At 45.0% G+C, this 21,904-nt stretch overlaps 1 protein-coding gene across 3 annotated transcripts in view; it reads left to right on the top strand.

The window, feature by feature from the left end:
• ZNF469 (zinc finger protein 469) overlaps nucleotides 1-21,904 on the top strand; it is a 255,451-nt gene that overhangs the window by 19,059 nt on the left and 214,488 nt on the right. The window lies entirely within an intron of this gene.

Below are 21,904 nucleotides of genomic sequence, written 5' to 3'. Positions count from 1 at the left end.
CTGCATTAAAGTTTTAGCAGTAGATTGAGGAGGAAAGGGTGGATTTTGGCAATATTACGGAGGTACAAGCGACAAATTTTGGCCATGCCGTGAATGTGAATGGAGAATGAAAGCGAGGAGTCAAATTTCATGCTTAGGCAACGTGCTTTGGTGACAGGGTAGGTGGTAAAAGGGGATGTTGGGCCAGAATTAGACATATCTAAAGTTTAATCGGCGGAGCACCATCCTCGCGGATATAGCCAGGAGCCAATCAGAGACATGGGACTAGATTGTGGGAGTGAGGGTGGTGGATCGTTATATTTGCATATCATCTGCATATCATGTGCATATCATCTGCATATCATGTGCATATCATCTGCATATCATGTGCATATCATGTGCATATCATCTGCATATCATGTGCATGCATCAGAGAGGATTCCTGTAACATCTAATATAAGCCTTTTTTTTTATTTTCAACATCGGCATAATAAAAACTATGCATTCCGGCTCTTTGTACCCAAAAGAAACGTTTATTAACCGAAGATATTACTTACATTCAAGATCAGCAGATACATTGCAGTTACATCAAATAAGTTATGTTCTTTTTAAGGAGATTTGCTATCATTCTTTTCTTTGTTAAAAACATTCTTTCTTCTGTTATCGTGATGTCATCCTGACGAACTTTTCTAACGAAATCTGTATGATTGCATCAGCTTTATCATCAGTTGTCGATGGCAACTAAATGTCGCTCGCTGGCCCTTCTTCAGACGTCCCAAAACAGCTGTAATCCCATTATGACTCTAACCTTATCTCTTGACTTAAAAATACCTCTCCTATGTAACCAAATCTATTGAACATTCTTCTACTGTCAGAATAAGTACTATGTGCAGACATACACCTTTGTCAGGATTATTCATGTGGCATCTTCTCCATACACCTGATCAAACCTAATGAATTAACTTACAATATAATCATAATTAGACGGAATGGAAAGCTTACAATTCCCAAGACCACAAGAGTTGATAAGGTCACCAAGTGATAGTGTGTATATAGAATAATCCACAAAGTGTCATTAATTTCAGTGGAGTCTCACAGGTAAAAAAAAAAATCAGTACTTTTACATTAAAGACATATTTGGTCCAGAACACCTCCAGATCTCCCTGATTTGAATACCAACAGGCTGACATCTTTGCAAAGGGACAGACCGTGCGGTTAGAAGAGATTACTGTTTAAAATGTGTTCCATGGTGTATGATTGCCAAGATAAATAGACGAATTAAACGACTCACCATTCTGCCCACTTGGGAATTAAACAATATACCCCCAGCTTGGTGTTTTGACAGTGAAATGGAAATCTTCATGAATAAGCTATTGCTTTATTTACAGTATTAAATTATGTGTCTCCCACTATATCATAGTTACATACAACTGAACTCCGTTATAACGCGTGCTCAGCGGCCACATAATGAGACCGCGTTATAACCGGGATCGCGAAATGGCCGCCGCGTGAGTACTTATCCGGCATCTGCAGCTCTCTCCTCTCTCCCTGCTTCATCAGTCTGCGTCCACGTGCGTGGCGCACATCTCTATGTTTTTTTTTATATGTAACATTCAATGCTTTATTACTAATGGACACAACCGTTAGCAATAAAGCATTGAATGTTATATATATATATATATTTTTTTTTAAACCTTGGAGATGTGCGCTACGCATGTGGACGCAGCCTGATGAAGCAGAGAGAGAGCTGCAGATGACGGGTAAGTTCTTGAGCGGCTAAAAAAAAAAAAAAAAGCTGTAGTTGTTTTTAAATCAGGAGCCACGCTCAGACCGTGTTATAAGCGGATCTGCGTTGTAGTGGATCACGCTACAACGGGGTTGAGCAAAGCGGGGTGGAGGTTGGTGAAAAAAAGACGAGTTCCACCTCTGTTAATTGTAGCCGACAGATACTTTATCCTATATCCGTAATTACAGTATATTGATCCAGAGGAAGGAAAAAAAAACCCCCAGTGAAATATCATCTAACGATATCTCATAAGGGGAAAATAAATTCCTTCTTGACCAGCCACTGTAGTGGCCACAGTTAGTTTAACTAATAGTGTTTAATTCAAGAGAGATCGTACTAATGTAATGTAAATGAATGTGTGAGGAAAGCATGATTGCATTACAGCATGGGTTGGAATTCATCCCTGCAATAATTAGTGTCAAGGAGAGTTGTAATTAGTTAGTCAAAGAATAGTTTGATTTAATGGACAGCATCAAAGCTGTGTTGTTTTTTTTATTATGACTATTTTCCGCTTGCAGCAGTGTTTAATGTTAACAATGGAACGGCTTCTCACATGCAGCACAGACCGATGGGCAGGCGGGAGGCTTCCATCACTTCATAACAGGTAGAGGTTTTTTTAGATCTAGAAGTGCTTCCTACGTAGAGCAGGCCAGGATTCACTCAAGGGTGATAACCGAAAAACAGGTGATCTCTGGAACAGCGATATTTTGAACGCAGCCCATTCAATAAACATGTAAATGAGGCATTAAAGCAAATTGACGTGGTATTCACGAAAATGTGAGGCCTAGTGACCTCCAATAAATACCGCCATTTTTTATCTCCCACCTCAGCCTGGTGTTAGACCTACTATATCTCAAATATGTATAAAGGCCACTATATACCTAGTCCAAATACTAGGCAACATGGAGTGGGTGATTAGACAATATTACGTAAACATTTTACCCATTTAAAGCCCAAATGGCCAGCTAGGCATTATAATACAAGTTGTATGTGTCCTCTATGGCCTACTGTTAATGAGCCAAGAGGACACAAAGAAATCTGTGTTCACAGCTGCATTGAATCTCAACCACCCCAGTGTACATCTGCGTTGCCCCAAAGGCGGACAGCCTGATGGGGCTCCCCAAGAGCTGCTCCCCTCTGCACACGACCAGCGTTCTAAGGGTTAACATTTGCTTGTACTTTGTGGAACGTCAACCCCACCCACTGGAATGTTAATGAGCTAAGAGGACACAGAACTTTGTGTTCACAGCTGCATTGAATCTCAACCACCCCAGTGTACGACTGCGCTGCCCCAAAGGCCGACAGCCTTTGGCGCAGCCAAAGGGTGTGAGCCATTTGCTGCAGTTCGCTGATGTTTGGTGATGTTAAAGCTGCTCTATTTCAATCTGAAACTCACAACACTTTATCCCCTGTACCCAATGTAATCATGTATTTTTTATAACGTTGGGCCCAGGATATAATTGAAAACTAGAGGTAACTCTCAGTGTATTACTGCCTGGTTACACATTTTTATAAATAAATAAAAATACTGAGCTGTTTGTATGAGTACCTGCTCCAATACCCACAGTATTAACCATCATGATGCCCCCCTGGGGATCTGCAGAAATGGGAATGACATAGTTTACAGGCCGGGGGTTATGTTATTTACGTACACATGCCACTGCCCTTGGTTGACTTTTTAAGGGACTACCACTTTAGAACGTGATAGAAAGTCCAAGCTGCTTCGGCAGTGAAAGGGTTACCCTACGTATAAATTTCCTACTAAACAGCACTGACACACTGTCATGACTGGGAGATAAGTGTTTGAATGTCATTAAGCCCTCTATAGAAAATAATTCTGACTTCAGCTTGTCGTAAAAATGACAACTTGTAGTAAATTTATCAGTCTCGTAAAAGTAACTTGTGGTCTCCAAAAGACCCCGTCTACTACATTAAAAAAAACAACCGGTTTGAAAGCCGAGCTCTGGCTTGTGGGTGCACAAAAAAATCTGTAATCGTTTCAATTCAGGATAAAAGGCTTTTTAAAGGTTCTGCCCTCCGGGGCGGGAAGCACGGGGGCCCCCTGAGCTAAACCGCATTTATTTCCGCTCCGGGGACCCTCTGGAAATAGAAATATGGCCAATAGGAAGCCGTGGGAGATTTAGTCCGCCATTTTCTGTACCCCGAACCGGACAATTGTTAGCTCTAAGTCATAGTTGGCGAGTAAGTTGCATGGCTGCTTTTACCCTGGGGTGAAGATGGTAAGTGAGATTTCCCTGCTTCAGCACAGGTGGCTCAATCAGTGGCTCAGTCTTCTGAGCCACTGATTGAGCCATCTGTGCTGAAGCAGGGATATCCGGAAAACCAAACGTGCTGGTGGCCCTTGAGGACCAGAGTTGTCCATGGTACAAATAAACATGGAGCAGGCGCTTTAAATGCGTTTGACGTGTTCCGTCTGCACGGTCTGTGACTGATACATTTGCTCTGTATTTACGTTCCTGAGGCAAACCGTTACTTTGATGTCTTTTGGTTTCATTTGATAACAGACCCATGAAAAATGTTTGCTGCTACAATGTAAACACATAACTTACAAGGTTAAAAAGGAAGAGATCAGGATGTCATTCTAACCTAACCCTGGAAAGGAGCTGATTCACACGCTTCAATAACCACTGCAGTGCCAGGCAGTCTTGCAACAAATTGCCATTTTATCCCCCTTATCTTTTACTCCAGGTGTGGTCAACTCCAGTTATCAAGACCCCCCTAACAGGCCAGGTATTAGGGATATCCCTGCTTCAGCACAGGTGGTTCAATCAGTCTCTGCTTCAGCACAGGTGGCTCAGTTGAAGCCTGAGCCACCTGTGCTGCAGCAGGGATGTCTTTAAAACCTGACCTGTTGGTGGCTCTTGGGGACTGGATTTGGCCCCACCTGTTTTACATAATTGGGTTAGGAGATGTTTAAAAGGAGAGAACATACAGGCCCTTTACTGCATGGAGATTGAGAGAGGGTCCTGTTATTGGCCATCAAATCTCTACAAATGCAGCATTCAGGCCCCTTCTGTGGGAAGGAGCTGTCAGACAGGGGTTTGGGGAAATGTTTGCCAAAGGCGGACTTTTACGTTTATAACCAATTTTTACACACTCCAAATTAGGTACTTTTATGCTGCTCTAAAAAGTCGCTCTGATGGATTCTTGCAAAACAAGGAGAAAGTTCCAGCTCCTCTGCACAGAAATCCCAAGCTACGCCTGTACTTACGGTATCTGTATGCGATACTGAAGCACCCTCCCTCCCACAAACATGCTACCTTTTGGCCTTGTGATACGTAACCGCATGGATTACTCCACATCAAAGCTATGATGGCGTCTTGCCAGACGTTCTCCAGATCTTATTGTATTTGCAATCAGGACAGCAGATGGGAAATCAGACCAGAACAGACTAGATCATTATCCCGCCAGGTGAGTTTATCGGAAGGGTTATTATGCGCGGGTCTTCTTCAAACCATATGCAATATAGTGATACACTGCAATTTCTTTCTTACTGTATAAATCAGGAGTCTCCTAGGGACCATTAGAAATTTTTTAAATAGGTTTGGAGCAGGGGGTCTCCGTAGATTAACTGCATTGATGTCATCTCCGGAGACCCCCTGCTTCCTGAGATACTTACCTCCATAGGAGGTGCCGGTATCTCTCTGCTGTTTTAAATGTCCTGCCTGACGTGGGCCAATAGGAAGCCGCAAGGGATGATGTCATGGCTTCCTATTGGCTCACCAGACACAGGAGCTTTAAAGCCGCCATTTCAATAGCCCCAAATTGCCTGATCTGGGCTGCTACTGGCCCCTTCTTCTGAGGTAAGTATCTCGGGAAGCAGGCGGTCCCCGGAGTTGAAATTAACGTGGTTCAGCTCTGGAGACCCCATGCTTCAAAGCGATAAAAAAAAATGTTTTTAAATGTTGCCAGTAGTGCCTCTTTAATGTCAGTGTTTTTCTTAATACGATTACATTTAGGGGTCTGTTTTGTTTGTGTGTGTGTCTGCAGTGTGTTTTGTGGGTGTAGAGGGTTGAGGAGGGCTGCAGTGTGTTTTGTGGGTGTAGAGGGTTGAGGAGGGCTGCAGTGTGTTTTGTGGGTGTAGAGGGTTGAGGAGGGCTGCAGTGTGTTTTGTGGGTGTAGAGGGTTGAGGAGGGCTGCAGTGTGTGTTGTGTGTGTGTATCTTTAGTGTGTGTTTTGTGACTTGGGTTGCCAGGTGTCCGGTATTGAACCGGACAGCCCGGTATTTGGTTACTCTGTCCGGTAAAAAATGAGAGATAATACCGGACATGTATGTGTGCGGGGGGGGGGGGGGGGGAGGGGACATGTATGTGTGCGGGGGGGGACACATGTATGTGTGTGGAGGGGACATGTATGTATGTGTGCGGGGGGGGGGATGTATGTGTGCAGGGGGGGGTGTATGTGTGCAGGGGGGGACATGTATGTGTCCGGTATTACCTCTCTGGACTTAGTAACCAATCGTGGGATTTCCCCTGAGGCTGCGAATATACAGAAAAACGCCGTGGTGTCGCCCGTAGCAAAAAACACGTTTCATACATACGTGATAAGTGGCGATACCAAGTTCAGCGTCTCCCCGCTCACTGCTGCTGCAGGCGTCTTCTGTACAATCGCAGCCCGAGCAGGGCTGCTGCTAGGGGGCGGGGCAGCTTCCTCCATCCTGATTGGCTGCATTACACAGCAGCAACCAATCAGGAGGAGGTACCAGGAGCCTGGGGGTGGAGCCAAAGAGCAGAGGAAAAGCATGGAGCAGAGAGAGGTGTGTGTGTTTCTCCTGTGTGTCCTTTCTGTGTCTGTGTGTGTCTGTCCTGTATTTGGGGTGGTAGCAGAAGGAACACAGGGCACAACGGATTTGAAAATCTAAACTCATTTATTTGAGCCAACACAACGTTTCGACCTCAGAGGTCTTCATCAAGTGACATAGTGACACTCAAATAAATAAGTGGCTCAAATAAATGAGTTTAGATTTTCAAATCCGTTGTGCCCTGTGTTCCTTCTGCTACTTACATAGTTACATAGTTACATAGTTACATAGTTACATAGTAGATGAGGTTGAAAAAAGACGTAGGTCCATCAAGTTCAACCTATGCTAAATTTAGACAACAGATACTTTATCCTATATCTATACTTATTGATCCAGAGGAAGGCAAACACAAAACCCCATTAAGGTGAAAAATTAATTCCTTCCTGACTCCAAGAATTGGCAATCGGATTAATCCCTAGATCAACATCCTTCCCATGTATACGTATTAGGTATATCCCTGTATACCTTTCCTATATAAAAAGATGTCCAACCTTTTTTTTGAACAAATCTATTGTATCTGCCATCACAGTCTCCATGGGTAATGAATTCCACATTTTAACTGCCCTTACTGTAACGAACCCTTTCCTTTGTTGCTGGTGAAATTTCCTTTCCTCCAACCTTAAGGGATGGCCCCGAGTCCATCTGAGTACTGATCTAGGACTGGAAACAGGCTTTCGTTCAAGCACGGGAGCACCGGTACTTGTATCATTTAAATAATTTTTCAAGGTGTGCAGCATTCACTTCATATGTCTGTATTTGGGGTGAACATCTTTTATATTACTAATACATTACTTTCCTGGGTTGGCTAAGCTTGTGTTTTTGGCTCACGTCTGAGATACTTTGTAGACTGTGATACCTTTTAATGGACCCACATTTCAATGATACAAGGTTATCTTGGGCATAACCTTTCAACACTGGAGATCTCTCTTCATAATATGCAAGCGCTAAACTGGAGTTGGGGGCTTACTTACCCCATTACGTTCATCACAGCGGGTGTCTTGCTCGGTGAATGATGTAGGATACGGCAGCTGAGGAATTGTCCCCTGGTGTATACATCCATGAGTGAGGTGTTGAGACTGTAATTGTCCGGTAACAGTTGTTGTCCCCAAGGCTCATGTCTACAAAGCCCTATGGATGTCTTCAGAACTGCGGCTTCCAAGAGATTAGGATCGACACTGGAACTTGTCAGGCCTACTGTAGGACTGGGAGCCTAATTCTGAGCCACGCAAACATATCAAATAGACAATAGTTTTATTATGCTCCAGCAATGAGGCGCATACCTAACTTTCTTAAGGATAATGGTATAATATAATAAGTAGAATTGAACTGTTCTACCATTAAAAAAAAAAGACTTCTGGAAAATGTGACACCGGAGTATTCCATCGCTATGGAAAAGCAATCCAGGTTTGTAATGAAATATTTTTTTTTTTTCACATAACGAGACGGGAGCACCAAGATTAGAAAGCAATACACACATTGTAACATCCCACCCAACAGTGAGTGTAATGACATCACTTTAATGCATCCATAAGCACTATTCTATGTGGTAATGCGGACGGCAGCATTCCAGCTCAAGATAATTGCTGGGTAGTTACTTAAACAAATAACTCTTCATAGTTCTCTAATTGGTGGAAAAAAAATCAAAGCATTATGGTTTTCAGACTTTCTTTAGACCCTGCTGTATTTGCTATTAGACCAGCTGATGGGAAATCGAAGCAGGACTACGTAAACGTGCAATCAAATGAACGTTAGATCACAGCTAATTATGCAACTACTACAGTGCTACAGTACCTGGGCCAGCAGTGCAGTGCTGGGGTGTGTAGAGGTGTGTTGCTCCACTCCTGATAGTCCCACTTAAGATCGTCACTGGGTTTGAACCTGCTCCAGTTCGGCAGATCTTTCTCTGGCAGTGGATGGGTTGATCTGCACCCCCCAGTCTGCTGGCCTTGCAGATGTGCTGTAAGAACATGTGCAGAGCAGAGCTCTGAGCTGCTCTGCAATATACACCGGGTGATACAGCGGGTGACCTCAGTTATACAAACACTGCCTGTAATCGCATCCAGATCAACCGCGCGCTTTGATCAGCCACGGACCAGTTAATCTTCTGATATAAATGTGTTCAGCAGTCACTGGCCTTTTTTCTGTATCTTGGATTGAAATAAATCAGATCATTAGTTTATAAATGAGAGGCGGGATGAGAGAGAAGCAGATGATGGGCGAGGAAAAATTGCGCTGCATTGGGGGACGTATACAAATAGTAGAAATTGTACTTTTAGTAAAAGGTGTGTCCTGTCTCTTTATAGCTGCAATACAGGCAAAAGGTGTCAGGATTACCTCCCGGACGTGGCTTTTAAAGCATGATTGGAAAGCTTGAAACCGACACTGGCCAAATATATTGTAGAAAGTATTACTGGATCGCCAATATTCTGAGTTTCAAGCTTCAAATGGTGCAGTCCCACTTAGAACACGAAACCTTCATAGCTTTGCACACTATCATTTTATCTATGAAGGACGCCAATGTTGGTCTGATTAAAGGTATCAAACCCTACAACAAACTTGCTAGTCCCAGTTAAGAACATCGGTTTGAATTACACAGGTGAAGTTTCATACCTTCTCTGTACAACCTTATATCTGATTGAGCATAGAATTCTACAAGCAACCCAGTAGGTGTGACTGTACCTACTAGGACCAGGTGAGCTCATGTCAGGCCAGTGTCCACATACAGACATAGCAAGACTTAGTCTCCGGTGCTACGGCTGAGAACACACAAAGCCGTGTCTCCGGAGACCGTGTCTGACGCCGTCGCACTCCGGAGGGGTTCATGCTTCTGGATCGGACTCCCCGCAGCGACACTTTATTGGTTGCGCACCTCGCCCCGGTGCCGGAGACGATAAGTCTTGCTGCATCTGTACTTTGTGTTTTTCAGACGTCAGTGGATCCCAGTCATCCTTCTTTGGACCAAGGCTACCTGCGTAGAATGTTTGCACTGGATGTTACGGAGATCCAGTTGACTTCCTTCTTTGTAGAAGAATGCCGGAAATCAGGGTTTCTGTTCCTCAGCAGCGTGCCTGTGCTGCCACACAGATTTACTAAATCGGCCAAACGATGCCTTAGGCTTACCCTCTTTATTATTGGTTTCATATTTGAATGATGTGCACTGATTATATGTAAGAAGGTGCAAGGGGCTGGATTTCTGTGCGAGGCATGGGGAATAGTTGTGAAGTGCTATGAAACGATATTATTTCCTTGGCGCAAAAACTGCTATATGAAAAAGCCGAGACTTTTGGTATGATTTCTTTAATAAATGTAGTGATGTTTTTATTTTTCTTAATCTGTTATTGCTCCATATCCTCAGGTGGGCGACTTTGATAAATAACCTCAATAATGTGACAGACATCCTTTGAGACTTGCAGAAACTATTTGTAGGATTTGGGATTTAAAGGAACAATCCAAGCACTTAAACAAAAATAAAAAAAAATGTTTAACCTAGGATTGAAGCAAGGGGTGTCTGTAGCTGAACCCCACTAATTTCAGCTCCGGGGACCCCCTGCTTCCAGAGATACTTACCTCCGTAGTAGGTGCCGGTAGCCGGTCCAGCTGGACCATAAAGTTTAAAGCTCCCGCGTCACGCAAGCCAATAGGAAGTAGAACCTGATGATGTCACGGCTTCCTATTGGCTCGCAGGACATGGTAGATTTGAACCGCGGCCATAACGTGAACCTGGTAGGTGAGCAGAGCGGTGTTCGGCATCCCCTACAGAGGCCTGTATCTCCGGAATCAGGGGGTCCCCGGAGCGGAAGTTAATGTAGTTCTGCTCTGGAGACCCCCTGCTTCAATCCTGGGTAAAAAGAAAAGGAGCTTGCATTGCTGCTTTAAAACGAAGGTATGAGAAGAGGAGTATTGTGCGTCAGAACCTATAAATCTGTAACTTCAAACCATTTTCCAACACGTTTGAGGTCAGCGCTTTGTATTTACATTTTTACTGCACGCGTGAACACACACACAGATGTATGTGTGTGTATATATATATATACACACACAGATGTATGTGTGTGTATATATATATATATATATATTGCGTGACATGAGGCGAGAGGCCATCACACTGCTTTTCAGGTGGGCCTGAAACCATCCTGATACTTTTACAGTTGGCTAACCCCGGGGGGCTCAACTCCAGTCCTCAACCCCCCCCCCGCTCCCCACCCAAAAGGTCAGGGTTTCAGGATATCCCTGCTTCAGCACAGGTTTTCGACAGCCTCTGATTGAGCCACCTGTGTTGAAGCAGGGATATCCTGAAAACCTGACTTGTTAGGGGGGGGGGGGGGGCTTGAGGACTGAACAGCCCTGGCCTATCCAGTAGCATCACTTTCCTCACTGCACGAGCTAAATCCTACACTAACCCAGGGGAGCACACACTTACCCCGCTGCGCACCCCTACCTGCTCTCCCACCCTGCTCGCGCCCCCCCCCTTACCTTGTCTTCGGTGTCAAATGACGCAGGGTCACGTGACATCACGTTGCCATGGTGACGCGTCGCCGAAGACAAAGCATGGGACATTGCAGAGGCCTCAAGCGATCCCTTGGCATTTAATTTAAATGCCTTGGGGAAGAGCGCGGGGCCTCTGCAACCGCCGTACTCCCCCTCCCACCTCCTGAAAATCTTGCGCCCCCAAGTTTGCGCACCCCTGTACTAGCCAATTGATTGTAACTTTTTCAAAGTTGTCCTAATTTGAAAGAATGTATAAACGGCCGGATTAACACACAGGGTGAGTAGGCCTTGTGGCGACCGGGGCAGAAGGAGCAGCTCAGTGAGTAAAGGCGCTGACTCTGAGTGTGAAGCAGGGGAGCCTGGTTCAGTTCCCGCTGTCAGCTCCTTGTGACCTCGGGCAAGTCACTTTATCTCCCTGTGCCTCAGGCACCAAAATCATAGATTGTAACTAAGGTCTACGGGGCAGGGGAATTGTGCCTGCAAAAATTCTATGTACATCGCTGCGTACACTGCGCTATACAAGGGGAAAATAATGTATTATCACAGTGCAAAGTGGACTATCCATCAATTAGGGTTTGCCAGGTGTCGAGTATTGAACCGGACTGTCCTGTATTTGGACACTGTAGTAAACAACTAGAGGTAATACTGGACATGTATGTGTATACCGGTATTACCCCTCTGACCTGACCGACTTGGGAGGCCACGGGATTTCCCCGAGCAGGGAGAGAGCAGGGAGCTCTGCAGCTTCCTCCATCCTGATTGGCTGCTGCTGGGTACTGCAGCAAGTCAGGATCCTGGGGGTGGGGACAAGGAGAGGAGGAAACAGCATAGAGCAGAGAGAGAGGTGTATGTGTGTAACTCCCGAGCACGTCGCTCCTTTCACCATTGTGTCCAGAATTTTTGGAAAAGCCAGCTGGCAACCCCTACATCAATAGATTGTTGCTTTCAAAGTTACAACTTTTTAGGAAATGTAAAAAACCAGCCCATTTAGTAATAACCCACATCAGACGGTCACATTAAGAAGGATTTAGACAGTGACCATCTCCTTCACATCTGTGTGTAATTTTTCCATTGCTCCAGTAAAAGGTACCACCGCTGTCAGAGAAGCAGGTTTCTCCTGTGATCAGCACAGCTCCTGGAATTGTTTATAAATGCTTTTAAGTAAAGTAGTGGTCATCGCTTACTGTGCTGCAAACCATTATACTGCCATTACCGTTACAAACACGCAGGACCAAAATAGCTCTCGCACAAACACCAAGAATGTACAGTTTATTTACGGAGCACGATGTCTGTGCCAAGCCCAGACGTCGATATGTTCTGGATGTAAACACTTCCAGAGCTGTCACCCTCCAAGAAACTAGAACGGGGAGATTTAGGGGGTTTCTGGACCACCTATAGCATCCTAATAGAAAATCTATTATCTTCTATAATTGAGGCTCCAGTTCATGAGAGGCAGATGCTGAAGATAAGTCAGTGAGAGCTGTGTTTGCCCTTCACTGCCAGAGGGGACTACCCCAGTCCTTAAGGGCCACCAACAGGTCAGGTGTTCAGGATATCACTGCTTCAGCAAAGGTGGCTCAATCAGCCCCTGCTTCAGCACACGTGGCTCAGTCTTCGATTGAGCCACCTGTGCTGAAGCTGGGACATCCTGAAAACATAACCTTTTGGACAGGCATGAGGACTGGAGTTGAGCACCTATGGGTTAACCAGTACCGAGGCTTGGTGAATCTAGTCCAGGAACAGCCAACTCCAGTCCTCAAGACCCCCCAACAGGTCAGGGTTTAAGGCTATCCCTGCTTCAGCACAGGTGGCTCAGTCTACAGCTGGGACATCCTGAACACCTGACCTGTTGTGGGCCCTTAAGGACTGGAGTTGGCCAACATTGCGTTAAAATCCTGTGATCCTGTGGGATAACGGGATCTATTTGGATGCAAGCTCTCCACAGCCGTGCTCTCCTTTTCCGCTTATTTAGCTGGGTCCCCATCATGTGACGTAACTACCAGGGACCAGACATTGCATGAGAATGAAAAAAATCTTTTCACAAATAACCACAGCAAGAGACGCATCAAATTGTTGATCTGGCGCCAGATCATGAACTCTGATTCCACTGAACTGCATAAACTCGTCAAGAACCACAAGCGCCGGAGCCAAGACATGTTCCCGATACGAGGCCCTTCAATGACATACTGTAAGTACAGCGCTAATTACTTGACGGCCGTTGGCGTTTTTTGACATGAGTGGGAAGTTGAGGGTCTTCCCTGCGCGGGAAACAACATGGCGGGTTGAATCTCCTGCATAACCCGGGGCAACGTCATCCATTGCGGCTTCCCACTTTACTTACCGTAAAGTGACCAGTGGCGTCTTCCCTTGTAAGTATCTCGGGCGCTAAAATGAACCCCATTCAGTCCCAGAGACCCCCCCCCCCTGCTTCCTACCTACGTAATAGGAATGGGGGGCGATCAAGGCCTGGATTGCTCCTTTTAGGGGTTAATGCTACCTCTGTTGTGCATTGCAGGTTCCCGCCAGCTACAGAAGGGTTAATGTGGATAGCCTCCTCAATAAGCCGCCATCTCATCACATTAATTAAGATAAAGTGGCTTCAGATGCACCCTGGCAAGTGGCTTGCCTTTGAATCCTGGTTTTAATTGATCGTAAAGCTGGCCCGATAGGAAATGTGGCTGAGTTCTTCGGATTTGTAATCTTTGGCACGGAATGAATTAGAGGGCGGGGAGGGAAGACGTTTCCAAAACCGGCCTGGACAGAGTTTGTTTTAACGCTCTCCATGCTAGGGAGGCGATCTGAGATGCACCATGTGTGTCTGTCTATGAGTGACGAGCGGTAACAACTTCACCAAATCATGTACGGCGACTCTGGTTTTTGTAAATGCGTATAATGGCAATTATCCTCTAATACAGGGGTCGTGAGAGGGGGGGGGACGCCTAGAGAGGCCCTGCTGTGCTTACAAAGGCATTTCAATTAAATGCCAGGGCCCGCGCGAGGCCTCTGTGACTTCACTTTCCTGTGTGTCGGGCGACGTGGGGTCACGTGACGACGCATTGCCTTGGCATCACCGGAGCCGAGCCAGGGGGGGCGCGAGCAGGGGGGGAGAGCGCACAGAGGGAATAGTTTGCACACCCCTGCTCTAATGCAGGGGTGGCCAACTCTAGTCCTCAAGGGCCACCAACAGGTCAGGTTGTAAGGATATCCTTGCTTCAGCACGGGTGGCTCAATCAGATTTGATCGAGCCACCTGTGCTGAAGCAGGGATACCCCCAATACCTGGCCTGTGGGTGGCCCTTGAAGACTGGAGTTGGCCACTCCTGCTCTATTAAACGGATTGATAACGACAGGTGTAGCTGTGCGAATGGCTTCAGATCGGGTTTTGCAAAAGTTGAGGTTTTCTCTGAAATGGGGAATGTGCGTAAATAGACAAACATTTTCCCCAGGTTACCTTGAAATTGTGCGAATTTAGGGAGAATGGCGTCATATAAAGTACCATGTGACCTGATGCCGTTTGCCTCTATGTTAAAATTTGTCCTGCCCATTGACGTTTATTGCTTGGGAAATGTTGGGCCTGGGTTGCCATTTTTGCTAAATTGTCTTAAATACTAACCCAGCTTTTAATAATCATTCTGAAATAATGTATTCATATCCACAGTATATAGATCAAAATGCTGATATGTGCAGTAGTAAAACAGGACAGGCACACTAAGTCCCTGCCCAGAGCTGATTCCAATGAAATGATTAAATTGTGGTTATTCATTAGACTGCAACGGAAACTCCCGATTGAAGCCGGGGGTCCCCAGAGCGGGACCCCATTAATTTCAGCTCTGGGGACCCCCTGCTTCCGGAGACACTTCTGTAGTAGATGCCAGTAGCTGCTCGGCCAGCCGGGATCATATCCGTGGCATTTTCTATGCGACATTGCCAGATTAGCACTAAAGCAATGGTTTGCGCAGATCTCATTGGGGTATAAACATTTGGCCCACTCAAATGTGTGTGTGTGTGTGTGTGTGTGTGTGTATAATGGAAATATTACTGTATGCTCATTAGCATGTCTTAGACAGGTCTACAACCCTGCCTTTCATCATTATCCCCCAGCACACAGTGCTTCCACTGCAGCAAGGGATTCTGGGAAATGACATGCAAATGATGCTTTGCCAGGTCTTTACTGCAGCTGTCTTCAGTTGTTGTTTGTTCGTGGGTCTTTCTGCCTTAAGTTTTGTCTTCAGCAAGTGAAATGGATGCTCGATCGGGTTGAGATCAGGTGATTGACTCGGTCATTGCAGAATATTCCACTTCTTTGCCTTAAAAAACTCATGGGTTGCTTTCGCAGTATGTTTTGGTTCATTGCCCATCTGTAAAGTAAAGCGCCGTCCAATCAACTTCGCTGAATTTGGCCGAATCTGAGCAGACAATATATCCCTATACACTTCAGAATTCATCCGGCTGCTTCTGTCTTCTGTCACATCATCAATAAATAATAGTGACCCAGTGCCATTGTAAGCCATGCATGCCCATGCCATCACACTGCTCCATGGTGTTTTACAGATGATGTGGTATGCTTTGGATCATGAGCCATTCCAAGCCTTCTCCATACTTTTTTCTTCCCATCATTCTGGTACAGGTTGATCTTAGTTTCATCTGTCCAAAGAATGCTGTTCCAGAACTGGGCTGTCTTTTTTAGATATTGTTTGGCAAAGTCTAATCTGGCCTTTCTGTTCTTGAGGCTTATGAATGGTTTGCACCTTGTGGTGAACCCTCTGTATTTGCTCTTGTGAAGTCTTCTCTTTATGGTAGACTTGGATAATGACATGCCTACCTCCTGGAGAGTGTTTTCACTTGGCTGGATGTTGTGAAGGGTTTTTTCTTTAACATAGAAAGGATCCTGCGATCATCCACCACTGGTGTCTTCCGTGGACGTCCAGGCCTTTTTGTGTTGCAGAGCTCACCAGTGCGTTCTTTTTTCCCCCTGAATGTACCAAGCTGTTGATTTGGCCGCTCCTAATCTTCCTGCTATCTCTCTGATTGGGTTTTCTTTTTTTTTGTTGCAGCCAAAGGATGCCCTGTGTCACTTGCATTGAGAGCTCCTTTGACTGCATGTTTTGGGTTCACAGCAACAGCTTCCAAATGAGAATGCCACACCTGGAATCAACTCCAGACTTTTACCTGCTTAATTGATGATGAAATCATGAAGGAATAGACCACACCTGTCCATGAAACACCTTTTGAGTCAATTGTCCAATTACTTTTGGTCCCTTGAAAAAGAGGGGGCTACATATTAAAGAGATGTAATTCCTAAATCCTTCCGCCAATTTGGATGTGAATACGCTCAAATTAAAGCTGATAGACTGCACTTTAAGCCCATCTTCATTATTTAACTGTAACTTGAATTTATTTTGGTACACAGCCGAAATAACAAAACTTGGATCAGTGTCCAATTATTTACGGACCTAACTGTATATATATATACATATATACATATATACAGCCTCATCCATGTACTTAGCGCTTCACAGGAGTTATAGACACAAACTAATAATATAACACACATTGAGAATACGCGCGTCAGACATAAAAGTAACATTAGGAAAAAGAGCCACTGCCCCGCAGAGCTTACAATCTAAGTTTCAATGTAAACCATGCGCAGTGCGTTCCGGCCTCTGGCAGGGAAGGGGTTAATGAGAGACGGCTGAGCAGACACCGCCTTACCTGTATCCTTATGTGATAACATATTATTTTATGGCTGGAGTAGAAACATCTGCACTGCTGGATTGTGGTTTGTTAAACTTCGCTCATTCACATCCCCTCAAGTGTAGCCCTTGTGTTAAGTAATTATGTGCTTTAGAAAAAAGCATTATGTTGCAAGTGGCAAGTGATTTTTCTTTTGCCTTTACATGTATAGACAATTATATACAATAATGCTCTGTTCTCCATAGCTAGAAATAGATTTGGCTCCAGTGTATCTGACACATTGTGTTTGATGGACACAGTGCCCTCTGGTGCCCAGAGAAGATATAACCGCTACAATTTAAATGTGAAGCCTTTAGCCACAGGGAGATAAGTTGAGATGGATTAATTAGTCAGGGGAATCTGGTTCAAAATGCCAGTGTCTGCTCCTTGTGAATTTGGGCAAGTTAAAAAACATAGATTGTAAGCTCTACGGAGCAGGGAATCGTGCCTGCAAAAAGTCTGTGTGCAGTGCTGTGTCCACTGTCCGCCTTATACAAGAAAAAAACAACAATTATTATCTCTAGAGGTAAAGTGGGCACGTAACAGGTGACAATGGGAGTGCTACCAGGCTTACCAGTGTTTAAGATAAGACCACTAGATGAGGGGAGGACAACTCCAGCCCTCAAGGGCCACCAACAGGTCAGGTTTTCAGGATATCTCTGCTTCAGCACAGGTGGCTCAATCAGGGGCTCAGTCGAAGACTGAGCCACCTGTGCTGAAGCAAGGACATCCTGAAAACCTGACCTGTTGGCAGCCCTTGATGACTGGAGTTGAGAACCCGTGCCGTACTGAATAGGTGCCTGTGTAGGATATGAGTGCCTTAATATCCTAAAGTATCGTATTGCATTAAGATTAATTGCGTCAAACCCTTCAGCCACATTTACATCTAATGATCAGGTCAATATTTACACGGTGCAATAGGGAACAAACACAGCAGAGAGATGTTATTCAAGACAATAGTGAGCATTGATTTTTTCACTTAATATTATTTTAGGTGTTGATGCTGGCTGCATCACAAGCTTGTCTCGGGTGTGTATAAAAATACATGGACTCCACTTCCTGAAGAGAGCTCCCGCCCTCCCCCCCAGCAGCGCAAGTGTTAACAAGGCGCACTACAGATGTTTCATAAATAAACAGCAGCACTTACAGTTTACCTGTCAGCTTTCCGCTGATTTATGATCCCTGGAGGTTGATTGACAGCTCGCTCTCGTAACTCCAGCGAGCCTCCGAGATTCCTGGAAGTGAGAAGGGGCAGGTCCCTCCGTTCCAGGAATCCCGTGCACGCAGCTAGGCGTGTGCGCCTAGGCTGAGGGGCGTTGCTGTCACTAACTGCAGTAAGTTTTGATGCGTAGAAGGTATGGGATAAAAAAAACCGAGTACATTTAGGGATTAGTCATGCAGCCGGATCAGTCGGGGAACCACATTTTGAAGCAGCGTTCTATCGTTCCTATAGGGCTACATTATTCTGGCCAATTAAAAGAGGATTCGTTAAACGGACATAAATGATCTGTCAAAAGCAGGGCTCCCCCAATAAGCGCACGGTGGGTCCCAGGTGGCTTGGAACTGCTTTTGTTTAGGTGTATCATTAAGGAAGTTAGTCATTTTCTTTATACTCATCACTCGCCATAATCGTTCCTCAACCATTGTTGGGGGTCAGATTCTTCCAGGCAGACGCTATGCAGAAAGAAAAAGTGGGTAACCTGTTTATTTTCAGATTTTAGGTATGGGGATATACTTGGTAACTAACGTGGCTCATGGATCCCGGGTAAGAGACAGAATATTTATGAGGGAGCAGACCTCCGTCCGGAGTTTAATCGTCGCAGGGCAGTGTCACCAGATGGGGAAGATTCACTCTGTCTGACCACATGTCCTCTAACAATTATTATATAACAATATTTTTTTTAATAACTATTTCTAACTACCCCAATATCATTTCTAATTTAATACTATATTCCTTATTTTAACTAGTTACATGCTGAATATTTCTGTATATAGACAACATAGCATCTTTATTATCCAGGCTTGAAAATCGTCCTATCTTCACTTCCGTGCAGAAGTTTGTGAGTTTTCTGTCAGTGAACCCAAAAATGTGCCCAGTGAAACAAAAAACAACCAACCCCCCCAACCAACCTAAGGATGGGCCTGTCTCACCCGTTTTCAAACATTCGCTCAAATTCAACTCGGGTGTCTGAACGAACACTAACCGTTGTGTGTGTGTGTGTGTGTGTGTGTATGTATGTAAGCATGTAAGCATTTGTATGTGTAATGTGTATGTATATATATATATATATATATATATATATATATACATATATATATACATATATATATACATATATATACACACTCACACAGCATCTGGATTAACGGGCACTCTGAAAAATTCGACTCTATGATACAGAACGCGCACTTTCCCCTCCGAGTACCATGGTAACCTTATGAGATCAGTAAGGAATCATTGCTTGCTTTATGTGTACGCCATATTGATGATAGCGTAGTGTCAGCATCGCGGCGTTATATGTTGCTCTTTAAGACGTACGTGTCAGTTGATCTTTTGGGGTGTTTGTATTTGTCTGCATAAAGGGTTATATAAATATAACTGAGGGTGAAGAGAGGTCGTAAATGATTTGTACATTTTTAGTCATTATTACTTAGCAAAAGGTGGCACTGTGTGCTCATTTGCATGTCATTACCCAGAATCCCTTGCGGCAGTGGAAGCATTGTTTGCTAAGCGATAATGGGGAAAGACCGGATTACAGACCAAATGCACCACGGGTGGTATTTGTAATTACTGTACTTAACATAACTAACACGTCACATAAGGTAACAGTTGGGGATGTATGTACTAAACCTCCCAAACGGCTTTTTTTGGTGCAAAAATGTGCCACAGAAATCTCCTTTTAAATTGCGCCTCTGTTGATGCACTAAACTGAAAATGCTCAATATTCTGTCAGAATAAACCCCCGCGGCTCTAACTCGTCGGCAACTTTTTGTTAAATGTCACTCCTTTGAAATAGTACATTTCTATAACGTGCGGCCATCCGCGGATTTCAGCGCGTAACTCTCCCCGTGTGGCGTTGGAAGAGAATGAGACATGTGATGGTTACGAGTATATGCCGGGTACCAGGCTGATGTTTGCACATGTGGAAGGTTCCGCATCAGATGATGCACCTTTGTTTTCCTGTGTAGCCGCATTACGAGGAGTAACACAGCGAAGTGGAAAGCGCACGAGTCGGTACTCTCTCTTATTATACGGCTGCGCCACGTTCCAGATTCACTGCCCACAAAGTCAGATCGTGAAGGAGCAATCCAAGCACTTTTACATTACTTATCTTTTTACACGGGATTGAAGCAGGGCGTCTCCGGAGCTGAACCCCATTCATTTCAGCTCCAGGGGCCCCCTGCTTCCGGAGAGACTTACCTCCGTAGTGGGTGCCGGTAGCCACTCCGGCTCAGCTGGCAGGGATCACGCAGTGGCCGCTTTTCAAAGCTCCAGCGCCCCGCGGGCCAATAGGAATCGGTGATGTCATCCGGTGGCTCATATTTGCCCACGTGACCGGGGTTTTTAAACTTTGCCGAGATACCGGCACCCCCTTCGGAGATCTGTATCTCGGGAAGCAGGAGCTGAAATGAAATGGGCTTCACCTCCAGAACCTCCCCCCCGCCCCTGCTTCAAACCTACGTTAAAAAATAATAAATAAAAAATGTGCTGCTTTATACCCCTTTTTTATGCAACCCTCTCGGCGAAGGGGTTAGGTAAGAGCTCTAACATTTTACAGAGAAATGGTAAAGCCATGTGTGTCATATTTGTCCCCGGTAAGAGAAGAGCATGATTCTGACGAGAGGTCACAGGTTATTAACGCAGTCGTTACAATGTATCTGCTGACAATAAAGAATTCTATAGTAAACCCTGACCGGTAAGAGGGAAGTCTGCAGCAGCTGCTCACACCCGGCAAGGATCGCGCAGTAGCCCAGGCAGACGTAGCTGTACTTATTAAACACTGGCGGGATTATGCATTGCTACCTGCAAAGGTCCATTACGGTTTAATCGTGTGTGTGAAGCGGGGCCAGATTTTCCCTGATACAGAAACACACTCATTCATTGGAAAGGGAAATGGGAAATTAGGCGCTGGGAATGCAAACTGGCTTAATAGGAAGTTGACCTTCTGAGACACCGGCTCAGTGAAGCCAAAATCCACCTGCCTGGAAGCTGTTTCTTCCCCTGTATTTAAATGTACACTCGGGCCCTTCATCAGAGCTGGGATATAAATGGATCTATATTTGATAGATGATGGTAACATTGCGTTTAGACAGGAATGCCTAATTGTAGCGTCTCTGTCCCTCACACTGCTTAGAATCCCACTGACAGCTTCTTGTAACCTTAAGGAAGTAACATTATTTCCTCTTGGCTCCAAAATGAGTTTGTAACGTCTTTGAGGTTACAGCCTACGGCGCTGTTAAAACTGTACGTGCGTCGCTCGGCCACAGAATACATTATTATGTTGTGTTCTAGTCTGCACAATATTTTTCAATGGATTCCTGCTGTTGGAGACGTGTGTTTGTTATTCTGAGGACACGCACAGGTCTTGTGTGTGCACTGTGCTGGTTTCTGGTACAGGCCTTTCACTGGTTGCCTAACCCGGCAGCAAAGAATGCTGGGAGTTGTAGTTCCAATACAGTACTTACACTATAATACTCCGGGCTATGGGGCCAAATGCTGTTTGTGATATCAAACGCGCTATTAGAGAGGGTTGGGGTTCCTTACAATGCATCTGATCTCAGACACACTATTAGAGAGGGTTGGGGTTCCTTACAATGCATCTGATCTCAGACGTGCTATTAGAGAGGGTTGGGGTTCCTTACAATGCATCTGATCTCAGACGTGCTATTAGAGAGGGTTGGGGTTCCGTGCAATGCATCTGATCTCAGACGCGCTATTAGAGAGGGTTGGGGTTCCTTGCAATGCATTGATCTCAGACGCACTATTAGAGAGGGTTGGGATGCCGCAGAATTTCACACTATAATAAACACTGGTATAGCCTAATGCTGTTTGGTGAGAGAGCTATGTAGCCAAAAGTGTGTCCATGCTACATTTAT

This window comes from Ascaphus truei, chromosome 19 (genome assembly GCF_040206685.1).
Source record: "Ascaphus truei isolate aAscTru1 chromosome 19, aAscTru1.hap1, whole genome shotgun sequence".
Classification (NCBI taxonomy): Eukaryota; Metazoa; Chordata; class Amphibia; order Anura; family Ascaphidae; genus Ascaphus; species Ascaphus truei.
The sequence above is the reverse complement of the archived record's forward strand: the minus strand, read 5'-3'. Positions and strand labels throughout refer to the sequence as shown.